The 10,223-nt window shown below is 47.5% G+C and overlaps 1 protein-coding gene and 1 long non-coding RNA gene across 2 annotated transcripts in view; one reads left to right on the forward strand and one right to left on the reverse strand.

Annotated features, from left to right (window-relative positions):
- The window catches only part of LOC310678495, a 179,885-nt gene that overhangs the window by 60,530 nt on the left and 109,132 nt on the right, over positions 1 to 10,223 (reverse strand). The window lies entirely within an intron of this gene.
- P3H2 (prolyl 3-hydroxylase 2) overlaps positions 1 to 10,223 on the forward strand; it is a 235,765-nt gene that overhangs the window by 37,504 nt on the left and 188,038 nt on the right. The window lies entirely within an intron of this gene.

Genomic DNA, 10,223 nt, shown 5'->3' on the forward strand with positions numbered 1-10,223 from the left:
GGGAACCAGGCAGAGGGCCTTCTTGGTGGTGGCGCCCACCCTGTGGAACGCCCTCCCTTCAGATGTCAAGGAAATAAGCAGCTATCTTATCTTTAAAAGACATCTTAAGGCAGCCCTGTTGAGGGAAGTTTTTAATGTGTGACATCCTAGTGTATTTTTGGTCTTTGTGGAAGTCGCCCAGAGTGGCTGGGGAAACCCAGCCAGATGGGCAGGGTACAAATAATAAATTATTATTATTATTATTATTATTATTATTATTATTATTACTATTGTTATTATTGTTATTGTTATTGTTATTATTATTATACTGCTGCAGTGGGAGAGATGGGAAGGGGGTCTCATTTCATCACTGCCTCCGAAAATGGTGGACTCTCCTTCACTGGAATTGGTTTCTCTTAGCAGAGGTTGTTTATCTTCCAAAGATCTCAAGAACTCAAGATGGTATGCGTGTTTCTCCTCCTCCCCATTTTATCCTCACAACAACCATGTGAGGTAGGTTAAGCTAAGAGATTCCTGCTAGGAATTACGGGTAAAGGATTCCAAAAAGTTTACGAGAACCTTTATGTATGCTGCAATTGCCGCCAGAAATTTAACTGCAAAAGGTTGGAAGGGAGAAACTATCCCATCCAAAACAGACTGGCAAAACAAATTAAGAGAGTATGCGGAACTGGCGAGACTATCAGCAAGGCTACGAGATGCTAGGTAAAGGTAAAGGTACCCCTGCCCGTACGGGCCAGTCGTGTCCGACTCTAGGGTTGTGCGCCCATCTCACTTAAGAGCCCGGGGGCCAGCGCTGTCCGGAGACACTTCCGGGTCACGTGGCCAGCGTGACGAAGCTGCTCTGGTGAGCCAGCACCAGCGCAGCACACGGAAACGCCATTTACCTTCCCGCTAGTAAGCGGTTCCTATTTATCTACTTGCACTTAGGGGTGCTTTCGAACTGCTAGGTGGGCAGGAGCTGGGACCGAACGACGGGAGCGCACCCCATCGCAGGGATTTGAACCGCCGACCATATGATCGGCAAGTCCTAGGCACTGAGGTTTTACTCAGAGTGCCACCCGCGTCCCTACAGGGAACGAGATGCTACAGATGACAAATTTATCAGAGAGTGGGATATAGAGAGAGAGTCTATGTAAAAGAACATTGTCAAAATATCAATCTGTTGGCAGGTATTGATTGAGTTTCTGTGTGTGTTTAGGACAATTTTGGAAAAATCTAAAACAAGTTAAATACAGTGGTACCTCGGGTTAGGAACTTAATTCATTCCGGAGGTCTGTTCTTAACCTGAAACTGTTCTTAACCTGAAGACCACTTTAGCTAATGGGGCCTCCTGCTGCACTGCCGCCGCACGATTTCTGTTCTCATCCTGAAGCAAACTTCTTAACCCGAGGTACTATTTCTGGCTTTGCGGAGTCTGTAACCTGAAGCATCTGTAACCTGAAGTGTCTGTAACCCGAGGTACCACTGTAATAGGGAGAAAATAAAGTCAAGTGTGTATCCGAGGAATCTAACTCGGGAACATAATGGGAAGATGGGAGGTCATGTTAAATTGAAGTACAGTGGTACCTCGGGTTAAGAACTTACCGTAATTCGTTCTGGAGGTCCGTTCTTAACCTGAAACTGTTCTTAACCTGAGGCACCACTTTAGCTAATGGGGCCTCCCGCTACCACCGCTCGATTTCTGTTCTCATCCTGAAGCAAAGTTCTTAACCCGAGGTACTATTTCTGGGTTAGCGGAGTCTGTAACCTGAAGCGCATATAACCTGAAGCGTATGTAAGCCAAGGTACCACTGTATAGAATGAGGTACAAAGCGAGCAGCAATCAATAAATGAATGAATGCTTATCTTTATTTTATCATTAACATCTTTTGATTATTTCTGTTATGCACTTGTGAAACCAATAAAGCATTTTTTAAAAAAGAAGAAGCTAAGAGATGGTGATTAGCACAAGGTGAGCTTCAAAGCTGAGCTGGGATTCAAACCCTGCTATCCCAGATCCTAGTCCCACTCTCTAACTGGACAACCATATGTCTGGGATTCTTCAGCTGCGATTCCTGCATTTGCAGGGGGCTGATGACGCTTCCAAGTCTACAATTCTATGATTCTTATTCTGTGGAGCATGTGCAGAAGGAGATCAAGGGTCCGGAAACCAGGCCTCATGAGGAAGCTGGTCTCGAAGAGAGGAGACTGGATCTTCAAATATCTGAAGGGGTTTCTCATGCAAGAGGGAGCAAGATTTTTCCCCCTGATGCACCAGAAGGGAGGACCAGAACCAATCGATTTAAATTGCAAGAGAGGAGATTCCGACTAAACATTCGGAAGAACTTTGTGACAGTAAGGGCTGCTTGATGGTGGAACAGAAGTTTTTAATGTGTGGCATCTTAGTGTATTTTTAACCTTTGTTGGAAGCCACCCAGAGTGGCTGGGGAAACCCAGCCAGATGGGCAGGGTACAAATAATACATCATCATCATCTTCATCATCTTCATCATCATCTTCATCATCATCATCATTATTATTAACTTTAGCCACCCACTAAACTGCACCGTCTTCCCATCTTTGGATTTTTAGGTATTTTTATCAAGGGAATTCAGGTGTGTATAAGGCCTAAGAACATGCACTGCATGAAAATAGCCATGTAGTTTATTTATTTTCTTCCGCTGTATGGTAAATATATACCACAGCGGTTTGCAAAAACAAGTTAGAAGGAATTTGAAATGGGGAAGGTGCGGAGAATAGCAGCGGGAGCTACTCCCATTTCTGAATCAGCAGGTTAGACAAACGTTGCCTGTGAAGCAGGTTCAGTTCCAGCGCTGTGCCAGACATGAACAGGAAGAAAGCTTCTCGGTGCCTCATTTAAACTTGGTGCTTGGCTGGTTCCTGGGTGACAGATCCTCTCATTTCACCTACAGGAAGGGTGGCTTGATTTAAATGAGCCAGTGGATGAGGATGTGTGAATTTCTCAGGTAAGCACTTGCTCACCTGCTGACACATTTCAACCAGGCCTTAGAAACTGTGAAGATGTAATTGAAACCAAGAGGACATCTGCATCACAATCCTCACTCACGCTTACTCTTCCACGCCCCTGTTGCAATTCCTACTGCAGGCTCCCAGGGCTTTTGTTATGGAATTATAGAAATGTGATGTTGGAGAGTCCCATGGACTGCAAGAAGAACAAATCTCTCCATTATGAAGGAAATCAGCCCTGAGTGCTCACTGGAAGGACAGATCCTGAAGCTGAGGCTCCAAGACTTTGGCCATCTCATGAGAATAGAGGACTCCCTGGAAAAGACCCTGATGTTGGGAAAGATGGAGGGCACAAGGAGAAGGGGACGACAGAGGACAAGATGGTGGGACAGTGTTCTTGAAGCTACCAGCATGAGTTTGACCAAACTGCAGGAGGCAGTGGAAGACAGGAGTGCCTGGCGGGCTCTGGTCCATGGGGTCACGAAGAGTCGGACACGACTAAACGACTAAACGACAGGTGGCATTCAAGGTCCCCCCCCCACTCCTCATTTAATCCATACAACAACCCCATGAAGTAGATTAGGCTGAGAGTAAGTGACTGGCCCAACATCACCCAGTGAGCAACATCGTCGGGCGGGGAATTCAAACCCTGGTTTCCAAGATCCTAGTGTGACACTCAAACTACTTCTTCTTCTTCTGCAATCCCTCGTAAATAGTAAGATTGTCTTCCATAAACACGGTTTTAACAATGGGTCCGTAAGTGACTGTGGAGGCCAATTCTGGATCCACACGTCCATCCACAGTGGGGACATTGGTTTCTGGGTGAGAGTTGATCATGGTGAGGGTTTGCCAATGGTGCCTTCCTCTTAGCACATTTCTCCCTCTTGTCCTGAGTTCGAGAGTCTTCAAAGCCCAGGACACCTTTGGTAAAGGCTATTCTCCAACTGGAGCGCTCACAGGCCAGTGTTTCCCAATTGTTGGTGTGTATACTATATTTTTGAAGATATGCCTTGGAAGAGTCTTTAAACCTCTTTTGTTGACCTCCAGCATTACGCTTTCCATTTTAAAGTTGGGAATAGGTTAGTTGCTTTAGAAGACAATAATCGGGCATCCACACAACATGACCGGTCCAATGAAGTTGATGTTGAAGAATCATTGCTTTGACACGGGTGATCTTCGCTTCTTAGAGTACACTGATATTAGTTCGCCTGTCTTCCCAAGTGATGTGTAAAATTTTCTGAGACACCGTTGATGGAATCTTTCAAGGAGTTGGAGATGGCATTTGTAAGTGGTCCATGTTTCACAAGCATATTGCACTCTAACCACTACCCCGCCACTGGCTTCTCTTCTCTTCTCTTCTCTTCTCTTCTCTTCTCTTCTCTTCTCTTCTCTTCTCTATGAAACCATGGGGAGCAGTCATCCAGAGATTTGGAGCACGATGTCACCGAGTTGTCGATGCCATTCAGCTCTCACTGCATTCCATCAGGAAAGGGTGTGAAGGTCTTGCAGCAGTGCCTGGAAGCAGTGATGGGCTGGATGGCAGCCAGTGAACTGAGGCTGGATCCTGATAAGACAGAGGTACTCTGAGTGGGTGGTTCCCATGTTTTGGGAAGGGTTGTGGTCCCTCTGAAGGAGCAGCTTTGAACCCTGGGAGTACTCCTGGATTCCACCTTGTCCCTAGAGTCTCAGGAGGCACCTGTGGTTAGGAGCACACCTGCCAACTTAGTCTAGTTTGCAAGCTGCAGCCATTCCTCAACCGGCATAGCCTGGCATCAGCTAGCCATGCTCTAAGTGACCTCCTCTTTGGACTACTGCAATGCTCTTTGCTCTGGATTGCCCTTGAAGATGGTCTGGAGGCTCCAGCTAGTGGTAACTAGTTTATATGGGGTAGCTCATTGGAACCTTGTGGCACCAGTCCTCAGAGCACTGCACTGGTTACCAGTTAGCCACACTGGGCCCAATTCAAGCTGTAAGCACTAGAATAAAAAGATAAAGGTACCCCTGACCATTAGGTCCAGTCGTGGCTGACTCTGGGGTTGCAGCGCTCATCTTGCTTTATTGGCCGAGGGAGCCGGCGTACAGCTTTTGGGTCATGTGGCCAGCAGGACTAAGCCGCTTCTGGCGAACCAGAGCAGTGCATGGAAACGCTGTTTACCTTCCCGCTGGAGCGGTACCTATTTATCTACTTGCACTTTGACGTGCTTTCAAACTGCTAGGTTGGCAGGAGCAGGGACCGAGCAACAGGAGCTCACCCCGTCGCGGGGATTCGAACCACTGACCTTCTGATCGGCAAGTCCTAGGCTCTGTGTGGTTTAACCCACAGCGCCACCTGCATCCCAAGCACTAGAATATTAAATGTTAAATTTTATTTTAAAGAGGTTTTAAAATGTCTGTTGTTCTGGTCTCCTTTGGGAGGATCATGGAATGATAGAACTGTAGAGTTGGAAGGAACCCTGAGGATCATCTAGTCCAGCCCCCTGCAAGGAGTGCTAAATAAATATGCACCAGCCTTCACCAACCTTGCACTCTCCACATATTTCGGCCACCACCTCCTCCCTCAGCTTAAGAACACAGGAACCTAAGATGAACCTGCCAGAAGAAGCCACTGGTCCATCTAGTCAGGCATCCTTTCTCACACTGGCCCCAAAGGGAAACCTGCAAGCAGAATCTGAGCACAAGAGCAACATTTGTAGAATCACAGAATGGTAGAGTTGGAAGGGGCCATGGTGCTCATCTAGTCCAACCCCCTGCAATGCAGGATTTTTTTGCCCAACGTGGGGATCAAACCCATGACTCTGTTAGTAAGTGTCTCCTGCTCTACCAACTGAGTTATCCCAGTTCATACCCTCTCCCTCTTTTTTTTCCTTTTTACTAACAAAAAGTTTTATTTATAAAGAACTACAATTCAACACCAATGTAGAAAAGTTACTGAAAATTATGCAAGGACAAATTAAATCATAGAATCATAGAGTTGGAAGAGACCACAAGGGCCATCGAGTCCAACCCCCTGCCAAGCAGGAAACACCATCAGAGCACTCCTGACATATGGTTGTCAAGCCTCTGCTTAAAGACCTCCAAAGAAGGAGACTCCACCACACTCCTTGGCAGCAAATTCCACTGTCGAACAGCTCTTACTGTCAGGAAGTTCTTCCTAATGTTTAGGTGGAATCTTCTTTCTTGTAGTTTGGATTCATTGCTCCGTGTCCGCTTCTCTGGAGCAGCAGAAAACAACCTTTCTCCCTCCTCTATGTGACATCCTTTTATATATTTGAACATGGCTATCATATCACCCCTTAACCTCCTCTTCTCCAGGCTAAACATGCCCAGCTCCCTTAGCCGTTCCTCATAAGGCATCGTTTCCAGGCCTTTGACCATTTTGGTTGCCCTCCTCTGGACACGTTCCAGTTTGTCAGTGTCCTTCTTGAACTGTGGTGCCCAGAACTGCACACAGTACTCCAGGTGCACACAGTACTCCATAACTGGCTTCATTCTTCACTCTTCAAACACCAATGGTAGAATTGGGAGTGATACCATTAAACCATTGCATATTTTCTTCTATAGGTTTAAAGATTAAAATAATAAGCAAAACAGACTCAATAGCTATTTATAGTTAGAAACACTCTGTAGAAGAGTAATATTGTCTCCTTTTAACATGATTTGACCCAGCTGTTTCCTTGATTTTGTCTTGGAGCGGCTTCAGATGTCTTCTAAACATCAGATAGTTGTTTATTTCTTTGGCATCTGATGGGAGGGAATTCCACAGGGCGGGTACCACCACCGAGAAGGCCCTCTGCCTGGTTCCCTGTAACCTCACATCTCTTAGTGAGGGAACTGCCAGAAGACCCTCAGAGCTGAACCTCCGTGTCTGGGCTGAATGATGGGGATGGAGACGCTCCTTCAGGTCTACTGGGCCGAGGCCGTTTGGGGCTTTCAAGGTCAGCACCAACACTTTGAATTGTGCCTGGAAACATACTGGGAGCCAATGTAGGTCTTTCAGGACCAGTGTTATGTGGTCTTGGTGGCTGCTCCCAGTCACCAGTCTAGCTGCTGCATTCTGGATTAGTTGTAGTTTCCGGGTCACCTTCAAAGGTAGCCCCACGTAGAGCGCATTGCAGTAGTCCAAGCGGGAGATAACTAGAGCATGCACCACTCTGGCCAGACAGTCCGCAGGCAGGGAGGGTCTCAGCCTGCATACCAGATGGAGCTGGTAAGCAGCTGCCCTGGACACAGAATTGACCTGCGCCTCCATGGAGAGCTGTAAGTCCAAGATGACTCCCAAGCGGCACACCTGATCCTTCAAGGGCACATATTGGAAGCATCCCAGCCGATCCCAGGGATCAGAAAAACCAATAGGGGTGGTGGAAGCCAAGAGATCTTGACTGTTCTCTTGTTTATGGAGCCTGTCTTGTTTGCTTCTTCTTCTGTTGTTTTCTCCGCGATTGGATCCCCCCTGTGGTTAAGCCAGCCTTGACAGGCAAATCACCACTTTAGCAGCCCTGTTTTGTCAAGGGCTCAGCGAAGCCCAGGTGAAATCCACCGAGTCATCAGGATGAAGCAACCTCAGCATGAAAACAATGAGCTGAACTCCCGTATCGGAGGAGTCCTTGTTTTGCAAAAGTTGTGGTTTCGCTTGATTGGAACAGCAGAACAATTAGGGTGGACACTGTCTGAGAATTACCTGGTGGAGGATTAAGGAGCAGTGCAAACACCACAGAGGGACTTGGCAGCTGCAGAAGAACAAGAAAACAGTTATTTTCCAAGGCACAAACTATTTATGGGGTTTTGGAAATATGGTACTGAGATTAGAACCCCACATTTGGCACTAACAGCACCCTTAAGCCTCTCTCTCACTCCTTGAGCAAACATGTAATTAAAGGGAGATATAGACGGCAGGAGAGGGCTGGATTTAAGCCCAATATACACTTGAGCCAACCTAGGTGTTGCATCTGGATTTCAGATGCAGGAAATTTAAAACTCGGAGACTGTCCTTGATCCGAATCAAAGCCTGTAGGGACCAAGGAAAACAATAGGGTCCCAACTTTCCTACCTAAAAATGGCAAACTGGATCTCAGCATTCATTCCATTCCACAAATATTCCAGTTCTGCCTGTTTGACTGTATTGGCACAGAGTTTGGCCCCTTATTTGTTTGTTTGTTTGCATTTATATCCCAGTTTTCTGTCTCTCCAAGAAGTTCAAGGTGGCATGGATGGTTTTTCCCTTCCTTCCTCATTTAATCTCCACAGCAACCCCATGGAGGTAGCAAGTGGCTCAAGATCACTCAGCTACCTTCATGTCCGAGCTGCGATTTGAACCCTGGTCTCCCTTGTCTAAGCCCACACAGGCTCATAAAAGAAAAGAAAAAGGTTGCATTTGAACGGATAGAAAACAACTGGCTCATTGTCATGATGACTAATTTACTACACGAGAATATATGCAAATCAACCCAACTTGCATATTTATTTGAGAGTTTGGGCCTAAAAAAAGGGTGCTGCCCTTATATCAAATGATTTCAGGGTCATTTGCAAAAACGTAAACAATAAAAATATAATTTCTAACATAATAATAATTTATTATTATTTATTATTTATACCCCGCCCATCTGGCTGAGTCAATAAAATTGAACTCAAAAGTGGAATAGTAGGACACAGGCTGAGAAAAACTTGACCTGGTGCTTCACACATTCCCCCGATGCTAAAAATGTTTAAAATGCATTAGATATACCGTATTTTTCGCTCTATAGGACGCACTTTTCCCCCTCCAGAAATGAAGGGGAAATGTGTGTGCGTCCTATGGGGCAAATGCAGGCTTTCGCTGAAGCCTGGAGAGCGAGGGGGGTTGGTGCGCACCGACCCCTCTCGCTCTCCAGGCTTCAGGAAGCTATCCGCTAGCCGTGGGAGACACAGCTCTCCCATGGCTAGCAGAGAGCTTGCCTGCACCCAGAAGCTTGGGGCGCGCTGAGCTCAGCACGCCCCAAGCTTCGGGCTTCGTGCAGCGCTCCGCTAGTCGTGGGAGAGCTGCGTCTCCCGCGGCTAGTGGATAGCTTCCTGAAGCCTGAAGCACGACTTCGCGCGGCTCTCCCACGGCTAGCGGATAGCAGCCTGTTCTGGGGGCTGGGGTTGGGGGAAGCTTGGGCTTCCCCCGCCCCAGCCCTACACCTGGGGAAAAATAATTTTTTCCCCTTTCTTCCCCCCCCCCCAAAAAAAAACTAGGTGCGTCCTATGGGCTGGTGCGTCCTATGGGGCGAAAAATACATTCACAGCACCTTTTACCTATCAGAAAGTTCTTCCTAATGTTTAGTCCCAATCTCCTTTCTTGTAACTTGAAGCCATTGGTCTGAGTCCTCCCTTCCAGAGCAGGAGAAAACAAGCTTGCTCCATCTTCTACGTGACGGCCCTTCAGATATTTGAAGGTGGCTATCATTTATCCCCTTTCAGTCTCCTCTTCTGCAGGCTAAACATCCCCAACTCCTTCCAGTGGCGGAGGAAGGGGGTGCAGTGGGGGTGGTCCATCCCGGGTGTCATCCATGAAAGGGGTGGCAAAATCCCCCCTGGGCGGATCGCTGCACTGCCCCCCGGGCTCCGATAAACACACCAATCACCCCCCGGATGCCAATCACCCCCAATGGGCGCCAATTGTCGTGCCAATCACCTTCCTGCCCTGCCCCCCTGCCCCCCTGGGCTGCTTGCCCCACCCCCTGGGTGCACGACATGTGTGCTGCTCTGGGGCAGCACCCCCTGGGATGCTTGTCCTGCCCCCGCGGGTGACTAGCTCTGCCCCCACAGACAGCTAGCTTCACCCCCGGGTGCACAGTATGTGCGCTGCTCTAGGGGCTGGAGCAGCTAGCTCCACCTCTGACTCATTCAACTATTCCTCATAAGGCTTGGTTTCCAGATCCTCAACCAACTTAGCTGTCCTCCTTGGCACTTGTTCCAACTAGTCAATGTCCTTCTCAAAATGTGGTGCCCAGAACTGAACCCAGGGCTCCAGGTGGGTTGATCCCAAAGCAGGATAGAGAGGTAGTGATACCTCCCTTGATTCCCCTTACAGAAGTATTCGTACCTCTGAAGAATGATGAGTCTTCTCCCAAAACAGCAATAAAGTTAGCACACAAGTCACGAATGATTTCAACACTCAATGTGTACATGATAGTAAGAAAGGTGCTATTGAGTCAGTGTTTTTAATTATGTATCCTTGCAGCATCGGTAATCTCTCATCCCTTGCCACTGCTATGCCCTTAAAAGTAAAAACCACCAAGG

Source organism: Podarcis tiliguerta, assembly GCF_965153285.1.
Source record: "Podarcis tiliguerta genome assembly, chromosome: 5".
Classification (NCBI taxonomy): domain Eukaryota; kingdom Metazoa; phylum Chordata; class Lepidosauria; order Squamata; family Lacertidae; genus Podarcis; species Podarcis tiliguerta.